Source organism: Talpa occidentalis, unplaced genomic scaffold (assembly GCF_014898055.3).
Source record: "Talpa occidentalis isolate TD23 unplaced genomic scaffold, MPIMG_talOcc4v2.1 talOcc4.7, whole genome shotgun sequence".
Lineage (NCBI taxonomy): Eukaryota > Metazoa > Chordata > Mammalia > Eulipotyphla > Talpidae > Talpa > Talpa occidentalis.
In genome coordinates, this window is record NW_023605083.1 from 96231449 (window position 1) to 96244747 (window position 13299).

The 13299-nt window shown below is 42.0% G+C and overlaps 1 long non-coding RNA gene across 2 annotated transcripts in view; it reads left to right on the plus strand.

Annotated features, from left to right (window-relative positions):
* The first annotated feature begins 710 nt into the window (after nucleotides 1-710).
* The window catches only part of LOC119232595 (uncharacterized), a 122762-nt gene continuing 110173 nt past the window's right edge, over nucleotides 711-13299 (plus strand). For both annotated transcript variants that reach the window (XR_005122160.2, XR_005121980.2), the window contains exon 1: nucleotides 711-1103. This is a non-coding gene — a long non-coding RNA (uncharacterized LOC119232595). The remainder of the gene's footprint in view (nucleotides 1104-13299) is intronic.

A 13299-nucleotide genomic window follows, 5' to 3' on the forward strand; every position in this document is an offset into this window, starting at 1 on the left:
ATCAAGTTAGATGATGGATCCTTGTGGTCCTGAATGCATGCCTGATGGCCGGAACCTGGAATAGGGTGTGGGCCTCAGTAGATGGGATTCACCTGAGCTAAGACTGGGCTTTTAAGGGCGGCATCACGGGGACACCAGCAGAAGCCAAAAGAGAAGCCGAGAGAGAAGTAGTAGAAGCCGAGAGAGAAGCAAGAGAAGCAGAAGCTGAGAGGCCGGAGAGCCCAGATAGAGTGAAGACTTGCGGGGGGCTGGGAGGCCTGCCAGCCTCCTGGCCCCTCAGCACCCCTGCCTGCTGTGTACCAGGCAAATCCCAATAAAAGACCTGCAAAAACCACTGAGGACTGATTCCTCCTTTACCCGGTCTGCTGAATCATAGGAAACCTGCACTGTGTCCATTCCTGTCCTGCCACTACAGTATGTCTTGTATTTTTTTGTTTTTGGAGGGCTTCCTGTTTTGTTTCAAGTTCCATTTCCATTGTCTTGTGTGTTATGAACTATTGTTTGAAGGCTTTTATAAGTTAGCTCATGGTGAGCTATTTGTGTGACCCATTCAATGGTCTGGTCTCTGACTGGTTCTGATGGGCCTTCTCTGTATTAAATGGTTTAGGTGTCTGTTGCCTGGATACCTCTGTTGGTCTGCTGCTTTATAATAATCCACTTTAGAATTTTTCATGTGCAGCTTTGTGGTGGTAAATTCTTTGAGATTTTATTTTTCCACGAAGCTCCTCACTCTGCTTTTTCTCTGGAATGTTAATCTTTTAAAGGGTTCTGGGCTACAAGTCTCTTTCTTTAAGCATGTCAAACATCTCCTTCCTAACAGTCTGATTGGTGTTCCCGTATAGGTTACTGTAGGGTAAAAGTTAATCAGGCTTTATATGCCACTAGCCTCTATGGCTATCAACTGTGGCCTTGACTGTGTTAATGCAGAAGGCGCTTAAGTCACGCATACCTGATGGTGGACATCTGCGCCTCGTAAGTGGGCATACCTGAGCCTAAAGGCCAGCGATGTAAGGCCAGCGATGTAAGGGCCAGCCTAAAGGCCAGCGATGTACTCAGAAACAGACAACCCCTGCAAGAGGACGAGTGTTGTGACTACAGAGGAGGTGAGACTATGAGAGGACTAGAGAGAATGCCAGAGAGAGCCCAGAGAAATTGGGGGTGGGGGGGTCTCCCAGAGCCTCAGTTGCATCCCAGCCCCCCGCTTGCATGTTTGTTCTACAGTTATCTCTTCTGCTCTTGATGCTTTTAATATTCTGGTCTTGTCGTTACTCTTCAACAGCTTTATTATAATGTGTCCTGATGTGTGTCTGGTATTTTTTGTTTAGAACTCTTTGGGTCTCTTGGATCACAATGTCTGGTTCTTTTCCCTGATTGACATGATTTTCAAAAATTATTTCTTTAGATAAATTTTTTAAACCTTTCTGTCTCTTCTGAGACCTCTATGATATGGATATTATTTCTCTGTAAGTTGTCCCAAGGGGCTCTGATACTATCTTCATTTTTTTCAAATTCTTTTTCCTCCATGTTTTATTTGTGTGTTCTCCACCATTGTGTTTTGAGCTCATTAATTCTCTCCATTATGGATGTTTGTCTGCTGTTGTGCTATCCTCAGTTGTACTTTTTTTTTTTAGATTTATTTATTCATACAAGAACTGGGGTACAGTCAGAGGCACGGGAGGGTGAGAGGATTCACCAGAGACAGAGCGGGGGAGCAGAACAGGCAGATGGACCAAAGAGACTGCTGAAGGGAGCAGCGGGCGAGACAGGAGAGGTCTACCGCGCCATGTGGGTTTCTCCCCTGGCCGGCTGGGAATTGAACCTGCGCTGCAGAGGCTGCTGACAGCTTCACAGCACTGCGCTCAACCCACTGCACCACCGGGGAGGCCCCCTCAGTTGTACTTTTTAAATAAGCCTTAGTGTTTCTTAGCTCTGCTATCTCTAATTGTAGATGCCCCATATTTTCCGTATCTTTATTCTCTTCTTTTATATCCTTTTTTTTTTTTTTTTGAGTTCTATGTTAGCACTATTATCTTGAACTTCTCTTTCTGCTTCTTCCATGTTCTGCAGCATTGGGGTTCCTCTCAGGTCTTTTTGCTCTGTTGTGTTCCTCTGTCTCCTCATGTTTAATTTTTATGTTCTGCAATTTTGCAATAGGGATAGATTTTCAGATTGTTGTCTCTGCAACTGAAGTAATCTGAGGACTGGTACTGACAAGAGGTAATAGGATAGAAGAAGCCTGGGGCAGTGGGGCACAGAAGGACCACAGGCAGTAAGCACAGGAATTCAAACTTCCTAATGCCTTGTGGGTGCCAAAGTTGTGTGATGGGGAGCACAGTGACCCCTCCTTTAGGTAACTCCTCAATCTTAGTGTCTCTTACAGTCTTGCATCCACTTCCACTCTAGGATATTTTTAAGCACTAGTTGTAGCATTGGGCATGGATTGTACTTGATATAGGGTGATGGGCTGAGAGTTTTTATTCTTTCCTCTTTCCAGTACAGAAACGTGTCCCTGGGTGTTTCGCTCCTGTTGTTGATAGGTGCTGAGCTCTAGTTTGTTCAGGGATTCCTTTGTTTTGTTTTTGGCCCTAGCATGGGGGTGGCAGGTGTTTTGAACATCTTAGGCTCACCTTCAAGTAGTAGCTTCATCTCTGACCTGCTTATCCCTGCCAATTCAGGCTCCAGCTGTTCTGTGTTGAGAACCTCAGAACACTTACATCAGTGGTCTTTGCTCAGCACCCCACCTCTGCAGCTCTTCAACAGTACATTCTCTGTTCTAAGTGCCAACTCAAGCACCTCCTTATTCAGGGCGGTGGGGGGGTGTAGGGGAAGGAAGACCACAGTGTAGGTTTTCTGATCCAGCAGACCGAGTAAAGGAGGAGTCAGAGTCCTCAGTGGTTTTGCAGGTTTTTGTTGGGATTACCAGGTACACAGCAGGCAGGAGTGCTGGGGGGCCGGGAGGCTGGCAGGCCTCCCAGGCCCCAGCAGATCTTCACTCTGGGCTCTCTGGCCTTCTCTCAGCTTCTGCTTCTCTTGCTTCTCTCAGCTTCTGTTTGTTCTTGGCTTCTGCTGGCATTCCCATGACGCCGACCTTAAAAGCGCAGTCTCAGCCCAGGTGAATCCCATCTACCTATGCCCACATTCTATTCTAGGTGCCCGCCATCAGGCATGCATTCAGGACCGCAAGGATCCATCATCCAACCTGATGGTGGGAGGGCAGAAAAGCCTGACATTTTTCCTTACCCTACAGGGATTGTCAGGAGTCCCTGATGTTGGCACATCCCTGAGTCACAACCTTAGGGGGCTCTGCAGAACAGCCCCTCCTCCTCCCTCTTTGGGTTGTATTGCCCTGTTACTGTAAACCGAGTTCACCCGAAGTGTTTGGTCCCCCTTAGCACTGGTCTGTTGCTCCTACTGTGTGCTGTGGTCATCCGTTTTTCCCTCAGGGTTTTTTTGTTTTTTTTTGTTTTTTTTTTTTCACTTTGTTTTAGGTCAATCTAATAGTGTCGGGGGAAAGAGAATCTTGTGTCTTAATTCTGCTACCTTGCAGAACCTTAAATTTTTAATTTTTAAATTTTAAATTGCTTTATTCTCAGCTTAAAGAATAATATCTAAGAAGGCATGAATTTGACCTGATATTAAATGTCCCTTCATACATGTTAAAATCAATGACTTTTAGAAAAACAAGTTCATCTATGTACCGCCTAAAATCATTTCACATAGTACAAAATGTGACACCTCTAGAGAGAGACTTGCCAGTTGAGTTGGGCGCATTCAATTGCATTAGAGGGAAGAAAGGAACAAGGCATATATGGGAGGAACAACAAAGAGTCTGTATAAAGCTATACACAGATTAGAATAAAAGAGCTATACACAGATTAATCCTCAGACTGGAATAATTTAGAAACATTAAATCTGATTTGGAAACATTGAATAAGAAGGAAATGCATAAGAATTTAAGCCATGGAAGATTAATAATAGCAATAAATGCAGCATTAACAGTGAGTTCTAAAATTTGTGTTTTGACCTTTTTATAATTTGTATTAGTAATTGAACAAGCTGAGTAGCTGAAGAAGTAATGCTAATTCACTTAAATTGTTTGGATAATAACAATCACTGGTATTTTTTATCACCTGCTATGTTAAATTCTTTCCCTGGTCATCTCACACTTCCCAACAGCTTTACATTAGATTTTATTAACATCCCCATTGTATAGATGAGAAATCTGAGTCTTACTTACAGTAAGATAATTGTCAGAGGGCCTCCCTGGTGGCGCAGCGGTTGAGCGCTGGGTTGCGAAGCTGCCCGCAGCCTCTGCAGCGCCGGTTCAATCCCCGGCTGCTCCCCGGCCACCGGAGGAGGGTCCCACATGGCGCGCAGACCTCTCCTGCCGCCCGCTGCTCCCCTCAGCAGTGTACTTCGGTCCTTCTGCCTGCTCTGCTCCCCGCTCTGGCTCTGGTGAATTCTCTCGCCCTCCCGCGCTTCTGACTGTGCCCAGTGCATGTGTAAACAGAACAAACAAATAAATAAATAAATAAACATGCCTCTATTTAAAAAAAAAAATTAAAAAAAAAAAAGATAATTGTCAGACTCGCTGAGCTAAAACTGAAACCCAGGTTTTCCTCAAAAGCAACTCTGGCTTTTCAGCTTGTTGTGGAGGCTCTCATTTTGATTTTTCCTTTTTTTCCCGTCTCTTATTATCTTTCTTAGAAGTAGTAAAAGTGCAAAACAATAATAGTTGCAAGTTTAGAGAGTCTTCAATTGGGGCAGGTGGTCGGAATCGGTAAGATCATCCCATTTAATTTAGGATTGTTAGATTTTTCGAGTAGGTATTCTGTTTTATTCATGGTCTTTCATATTTTTGTCTACTTTTTTTTTTTTCTTTAACTTTTTTTTTCATGCCCAAAGGCCAGAATCAACAACATCAAAAGTCAAACAAAAACCTTGAGCTTCCCTGAGGACACACATGGGGGATTTGGGAATGTCAGCTGTACAAATATGACGCCATTTTTAGACAAACTATCTGGAAAGTGGGGGGGGGGGTGGCCAGCCCCTGTGTATTGCATGCAGATGTCATGTAGTCATGCCTCTAGCCAGCTTTATTATCTGACAGATACGGAGCACAAATATTGACTTTTGCTATTTTTACTGTAACTGCAGTCATAAACATTGATTACTGCAGGAGGGAGTAGACAGAAGAAAGCAGCAGTGTCTTTGCAGCCCAGGAGAGCTTATGTCTTTACCTCAGGACAGAAAGGAGTCGGATATGAATAAGGTCCTCATGGAATGATTCAATACAGAAATAATAAAATGGTGATGATGTGAAAGATCCCACAGGTTTGACAAACATGGAAAAAAGAAACCTATTGATTCTGCATGTCATCTGTGTTCATTTAGCCCAAGCAAATTCTGAATGTAGGAAGAAGAGACACTCAAGTGAACTTAGCCTCCCTCCCATGGTGCACACTGTCATCTAGCAGCCATTTTGTGTATTCTGATGGCAGCACGCAATAATTGATAACTATATTTTCCAATTTTATTCTATCCACATCGCAGTATAGCTTAGTGCAGGAAATAGTGTTTTGCTCGTTCTTCATAGGAAATGAACGCCTCCCTCTTTTAGTGGTGTTCTGTTCACTTGGCAAATGAAAAAAGCAAGAGGCTTTTCCTACCTAATGCTTTTTATTTTTGATTTTTAGATCCACATTTTAAAATGTTGCCAGTCTAGAGTAACCCTTACTTCTGGTTCAGTTATATCTAATGTGTTCTGCAAGAACTCAGGCAACCAGCAAGATCATAGTGCACATTAAAGACATTAACGGTGTGCTGCAGAGATGGGCAGCCCTAAACCTGAGGGGGGTCCACAGGGCGGCTGGATTCCACATGCGAGAAAAGGGAACTTGGCAATTCAGGCCCTCAAATGCTTGGCAGAGTTCAAGGCTGCAGAGTCTCCATTTGAGGTGCAGTTTATATCAGCATATCACCCTAAACCCAGAACATCAGCCGAGAGGCAATGGATCTGCACCTTTTTGGAGAAGGGAGTGGAATGAAACCAGCTGAATTTCTTTGAGGGGTCAAAAATCATTCTAATACATGCAGAGGAACAAAACATTGAATGTGCTTTTGTGGCCTGGAGGTAGAGTACCTGTGTGTTGAAGGCAGAACTGCATGTTATGTACATTTTAAGGAAATATTGCGCTAGTTTTCCTTTGGTGTATGACTGTCAGGGGACTTAAGACATGAATACATTTGTAGAAATGGCTCCACAGTTAAATGCTGCTAGTATCTACCTTTAAGAGTCATCCATTAATTGATTAAATGAGTTTGAGGAGTTTGTACCTATGAGAAATGAGGTGTACATTTGAATATGAATATCTCAGAAGAAAGAGCTTAACTTTTAGAGCCAAACAGAGTTGGTTGCAAATCTAGGTTCACATACATACTTTGTGTGATTTTGTAAAAATTTCTTGTTTTTTTTAAGTTTTCATTTTCTAAAAAAGAAAAAATTGGCCTAGTTCTTGTCAGGATAAAAATAAATCATATCTGCACAGTGTTTAGCACATAAGTTAATTTATTTCTTTTCCTTCTGCCCCCCAGCCTCTATAGTTACAAAATAATAGGTAAAATATAAAATGGTATCTCTCAAGCAGTTTATTGTATATATGTAACTGAGCTTAAACTCAAGGGAATTCACTGGGACCATTTGAAATGTCTTAGAAAACTGGCCGATATAGCCTATTGTGCAGAGAAGGCTGCAGGAGTGTGATGTTTAGTATTCATATAAAATATTCTTTTTTTACCTGGTAAGTACCTTATAGAATATGTTCTCTTTCAAGCTTTTGTAGAAAGATTAGAAAGATGCCATTGATGTAGTTATCCCCCCGCCCACTACCAATTGTATAATCCGTCATGATGGAGAGTTTGTTCAAATTCCCAGACTTTAGAAGTCTTAAGTTTCTCTGCATCACCAATTCTAAAAAAAAAAAAAAAAAAATTGTTATTGAAATAGCTAGGATTTTTAGTTGAGATTGCATAATGCTGTTAATCATCCTCAGTGTACATCTTGAGTCTCCACTTAGAATTATGAAGTTTTTAAAACCCAAACTCTTAAATCCCAATTCAAAGCAAAGCAAGTTCCTCATTTCCCTCCTACCATTATCCACTGAACTCTTTTACTTTGGATAATTATTGTCAGATGTCAAACATTTTTGTGTTCATTGTGTATTTTATTTAGTCATTTTGCTTATCAAACATTACAAAAGTAATGGTTGTTTTTGTGAGTTTGTGATGTTGATGTAAATTATTAGGTTAATTGGTTTTAGTAAGAGTATATTTCTTCTAATATCCAATCCTGTTTTCACCCAAATTGGTAACATAACATAGAATCTTTATTAAGATGGACATTTGAAGGGGTTATGCTATATGTTGCCATTGTTATGATATATATTGAAGTTACAGTTTAGATCTAGGGCATTATCCACTCTAGCAAGGAAGGTGGTGAAAGGACAGTTAATTAGACTCTGAGGTAGGTAACTCATGGGATTCCTAAGCCAACCTTTATGCTCAGTTTTATCGAACACAAAACTATTCATACACCCTCTCTGCCCCAATGGAGATAGTAGTACTATTTATGTTATTTCAGCATGTAGATAGGCAAGTGAACCCTATTTTGATAACTTGACCAGGATAGTTGTGGTCTAACACTAACACATGACTATTTTAATAATCTGGGAGTTAGCATTGCATTTGAAATCAGACTATATGTCTTTATTTCAGGTTCCATTAGTTGAGTGACCCTGGCAAAGTCAAAGCTCACTCAGCTTTGATTTAGTCATCCATAAAATGGGGGTGACCATTTCTGCTTCACAATGTTGACAGGTGTAAGTGACTTGTAAATTAGAAGTAAAACATATGTATGAGTTCCATTTCTCTGTTCTTACTTTTCTTGTCTTCCCCCACTTTTAATAAGTATTCAAACCCTTTGATTTTTTTATTCATTTTAAGACCATTGAAACCAAATTATCCTGTCATTTTGAGTCTCTGCTTGCCTGCTATTTTTCTCCCACTATTTCCTGATCAAATTTTTATCTTGTAAGAGTAGATCTATTTATTCCTATATGAGCTCACTGTAGTTAAATCATCTCACAGAGCATTTGGTTGTCCAGTGAAAAAGGACATCACATTCATAGCATGTAAGAGTGAAAAAGAAGATCTTTGGTTTTCCAGAATAGAAACTCCATGTTTCTAGAATCCTGGCCCAATCCCAGGGCTTAAGTCATGCTAAAAAGTTCATATGAGATCATTAATTATCAAATGGTAATTGCCAAATGTTTATATTAGGTTGTAGCAACATCTTTGTGAACATTTACATTATAATCTTAGGTTTCCTGGATAATTATGAAATCAGAGTAGGAGGTATCCATTCAATGATATTAATGAGTATATTGTTCATGTGAAGAGGTCCAGATCCTAGAGGAAAATATGTGTATGGGTGCTGTTGAGTGGCTTTAGGTCCCTTGGCAGAACTTTTGGGGTGTACGGTTATAACTAGGTGGTGGAGCATGAATGAGTGGAACCTTGAACAGGATGGTAGACAGGGGATGTCCCTGAGATTTAGTGTGTGGGTTTGCAGAGGCTTTTCTTCACTAGTCCCCCAGGTGACTGGTATTGGGCAATGTCATATTTAGTAGGTTATTGTAGAGAAGGAGACTGGAAATTGCTACATATCTTTCATTGGTCAGCGTATGAGTCATCCCCCCCCAATAAACAAAGCCCTCATCTAAAACAGACTGGATGATGTTTCTTTTCTTACTGCCATATTTCTTCTCCTTTTTCCTCTGTTCTGTCTAGATTGAGGAATGATCTTTAAAATTCCTGATAAAGTTTAGATCACAATAGAGACAACCTGATCCTATAAGTTGACCTGGAAACCTCAGGGGAGATTCTTCTTGAAACCTCAACACCATTTCAGGAACTCTGTGGTTAATCTTCACATAACAAACTCAGCTCCTCCCAATCTTTCCATCACCTCACCTATAGTGTTTGCCATTCTTAGTTTGTATCAACCTCCAAAGACTTGAGGAGAAAAATTTATGTAGGCAGTTCAAGGAAAAGTCCAGGTTGATTGGTGATGTGGTCCTTCAGCTCTTTCCCATATTACATACCAGAAGACTAAACTCAAAATAACATCTTTCACACAAAGAATGTCATAGCATCCCTCCTTCTTTACCACATTGTTTGAATACACATGAGGACTTTTGTAGGATTTTTCCATTAATTAAGAAATGAAGTCCACTCTAACTTTCCTGAATGGGTGCTCATCAGTTTCTATTTTGCTGTAAGGTCTGTTTTATGCTCTCCAATGTTCTAAAATACAGCTGTGTTATCACTGTATAAGGAATATAATTTGTTTAGTCAACTCTGAACTATTGACAAGAATATTCCTCAGGGACATCTAATTGCAGGGTGAAAAGAACATCATTAAGTGGGGTGACAGCCATCTGGTTATGTAGAACATGTGGGGCTTAGGAGCAATATATGAGAGATTGTATGGTATATATGAGTTTGAAAGGGGTATTTAATGCTATAATTGTTATTTGTCTTCATTTTAGTATTAATTTTCAAATTTCAAATAACACAAAAGATCTCTCTATATTTCTAAAGGAAGACAAAGATTAAAAAAGGCAGGAGAGAGGGGGCGGAGCAACATGGCGGCGAGGAGACGCTGCGAGTAAGATCTCCCATTAAAAAAAGTTAATAGGGAGGAAAAGCGGCAGGTCCCAGTGAGAACTGGGACACGGAAGATAAACGGACGACTCCAGCAAACTGCCCGAAGAAGAAAGTTGCCATAAAAGAGGACGAGAAGGGAGGGAAGCGCAGAACCCTGCTCCCCTCCCCCGCCCACAAAGTCGGCACTCTCCGACCGGCAGAGAGGAGGAAACAACAAACCAAAACGGCCAACAAGAAAAACGGACACAGCAAGCGGGACTGTGAGTGGAAAGGAACTATTGCAGCCACCACACCCCGTGAACGGGAGCTGAGGCGAACCCTGCAGGATCCGCCGCGGAGGTGAGCTCCAGGCGCCATTAAAGAGAGCCCCGCCCCCCAGGAGGAGACCAGCACCAGCACACAGCCCCGGCCGCCCGGTAAGCTTGCGCGGAAAGTGGCGCGGATCCAGACCAGATCGCAGCTGCCCAGGTCCCCGCGCCTGCGACCTAGGCTTGCGGGGAGACGGCGGAGGCCCTCCCTGAGTGAGCAGGAACAAGGCGCCCAGGCAGGGGAGCGGGATTCAAAAGGCGCCATTCCCGCGCCACTGATCTGGGCTACAGCCCGCGTCCTGGAACTGAGGGCTTTGGAACTGAGACCCGGGGCACGAAATTAGGGGCGTGGGTTCCCCACGACGGTGGGGCACAAGGCAGACACAGCACCCCAAAGCCGTTGAGGTGTACCCTACCATCCCCGCTCTGCTCCCTGTCCCACGGGGTGGAAAATCAGCTCCCCAAGGGCTCTAGGAGAGATCTCTGGCGCCACCTAGCGACTTGACCCCAGCACAGGCTACTGAAGGAGCTAGTGGCCAGCTGGGGAGTTAGCCCACACCTGGCTCCTTCCGAACAAGTAGTCTGAGCCCACAGGGAGAGCGAGCACCCACAGCCGGGGCAGACCAGGCGCGCAGAAGAGTGTGCCTGAGACCAGACGCGCAGGGAGTGTGTCCCACATCACCATTTTAGAACAGGGACATTTCTTCAGTAAAGACTACCTGCCGAAGGCTTCCTCAGGAGCCAGAGGTGAGCGGGGGAAGTTCGCCCACGCCAGACCCCCTCTGGCCTGCAGTCCAAGCCCAGAGGGGAGCAGGAACCCACCGCCGGGGCAGACCAGGCGCACAGGGGAGTGTGTCCCCACATCGGCATTTTAGAACAGGGACCTTTCTCCATTAAAGGCTGCTTGAAACTGACAGATGACTCCTGGAAGAACCAGAGGGGAACAGAGAAGCCCACCCAAGATGCCGGCCAGTCCCAACAACACAGTGTCCCAACGCATACGGCAAATTAGAAAACAGACAGTAGGGAGGAGAAGAACCACACGCAACCTAGCAACTCTCCAGAGAAAAAGCACACCACAAAAAGAAAGCCAGCCCCCAGATTGCAAAGACAATAACTTGGAAGAATTTCTGAGCCTTCCAGAAAGAGAATTTAAAATTGCCGTGATTAAAAAACTGACAGAAGTCATAAAGGAAAACAATGATAAGGGAAAAATAATCAACGATCAGAAGAATGCAATTGAGTCCCTAGAGAGGGAAAACAATGGTCAGAAGAAAGAAATTGAGTCCCTAAAGAGGGAAGTAAAAGAAATGCAGGAGATCAAAGAATTAATGGAAGAACTAAAGAATTCTGGGAAAAGCAATGAAAGCAGAATAGATGAAATGGAAGAACGAATAAGTAATCTTGAAGACACAGAAATAAAAAGAACCAAAACAGAAAAGGAAAGAGAAGTACAAAGGAAAAAGAACGAAGAAAGACTTCGGGAACTATCTGACTCCATGAGGAAAGGAAATATAAGAGTTATAGGAATACCAGAAGGAGAGGAGAGAGATGTAGGAACAGAGAAAATATTCAAAGAGATAATTGAAGAGAACTTCCCAAATGTGAAGAAGGAGCTGAAAATTGATATACAAGAAGCAAGAAGAACACCAAACTTCCACGACGAAAGGAAAAATACAGCAAGACACATAATAGTAAAGCTCCCAAGAATCCAGGACAAGGAAAAAATAATGAAGCTGGCAAGAGGGAAGGAACAGATAACATTCAAAGGAAAACCAATCAGGCTGACATCAGACTTCTCCGAAGAAACACTACGGGCAAGGAGAGAGTGGAGGGACATAGTCAACAGACTCCAAGAAAACAGATGCCAACCAAGAATACTCTATCCCGCAAAGCTCTCCTTCCTCTTTGAAGAAAGAATATGGACCTTCCCAGACAAACAGAAACTCCGGAATTTCATTGCAACTAAACCCCCACTCCAAAAAATACTACAAGGAGTCCTAAAGCCAGAACCTCAGAGGGACGAATAACAATGAAAGAAGGCCAAAAAAAAAAAAGTTATTAAAAGAATAAATAAATAAAATCAAAGGAAAGACAAACACAATGGCAAATACAGATGTTAACATATCAATATTAACTCTAAATGTAAATGGACTAAACTCTTCAATAAAAAGACACAGAGTGGCAGCCTGGATTAAGAAACAAAACCCAACCTTTTGCTGTCTCCAGGAAACACATTTAGCTACAAAAGATAAAAATAGGCTCAAAGTTAAAGGATGGAAAACAATCCTACAAGCAAATGGACCAAAAAAGAAAGCAGGAACAGCTATACTTATATCAGATAAAACAGATTTCAAACTCAAAAAGGTAAAAAGAGACCCCAACGGTCACTACATTATGATCAAGGGGACAATACTTCAAGAAGAAATAACACTCATTAACATATACTCACCAAACGAAGGAGCACCAAAATATATCAGACAACTGTTGTCCTCTCTGAAAACAGACATCAGAGAAAACACATACGTAGTGGGAGACTTCAACACACCACTATCAACAATGGATAGATCAACAAGACAAAAAATAAGTAAAGAAACCAAAGCTCTAAATAAGGACCTAGAGCAATTAGGCTTAACAGACATCTATAGAACACTAAACCCCCAAAAAACGGAGTACACATTTTTCTCAAGCGCACACGGATCATTCTCCAGGATCGATCACATACTGGGGCACAAGACAAACATCAACAGATACACCAAGATTGAAATCATATCAACCATCTTTTCTGACCATGAAGGCATCAAACTAGAAATAAACCATAAAAAGAAGGCAAGGAACTTTCCTACCTCATGGAGATTAAAAACCACACTACTGGAAGACCATTGGACTAATGAGGAGATCAAAGAAGAAATTAAAAAATTTTTTGAATTGAACGACAAGGAGGACACTAATATCCTAAATGTATGGGATGCAGCAAAAGCAGTAATAAGAGGAAAATATATAGCAATAGAAGCTCACATCAAGAAACAAGAAAGAACGCAAAGAAACAACCTCATCTCGAAGCTCAAAGATCTAGAAAAAGAACAACAAAAAAACCCCAAAACCAGTAGAAGAAAAGAAATAATAAAAACCAAAGCAGAAATAAATGAAATTGAAACTAAAAAAACAATCCAAAAGATCAATGAAACCAAGAGCTGGTTTTTTGAAAAAATCAATAAAATAGACAAACCCCTAGCCAGGCTCACAAAGGAAAAAAGGGAGAAAG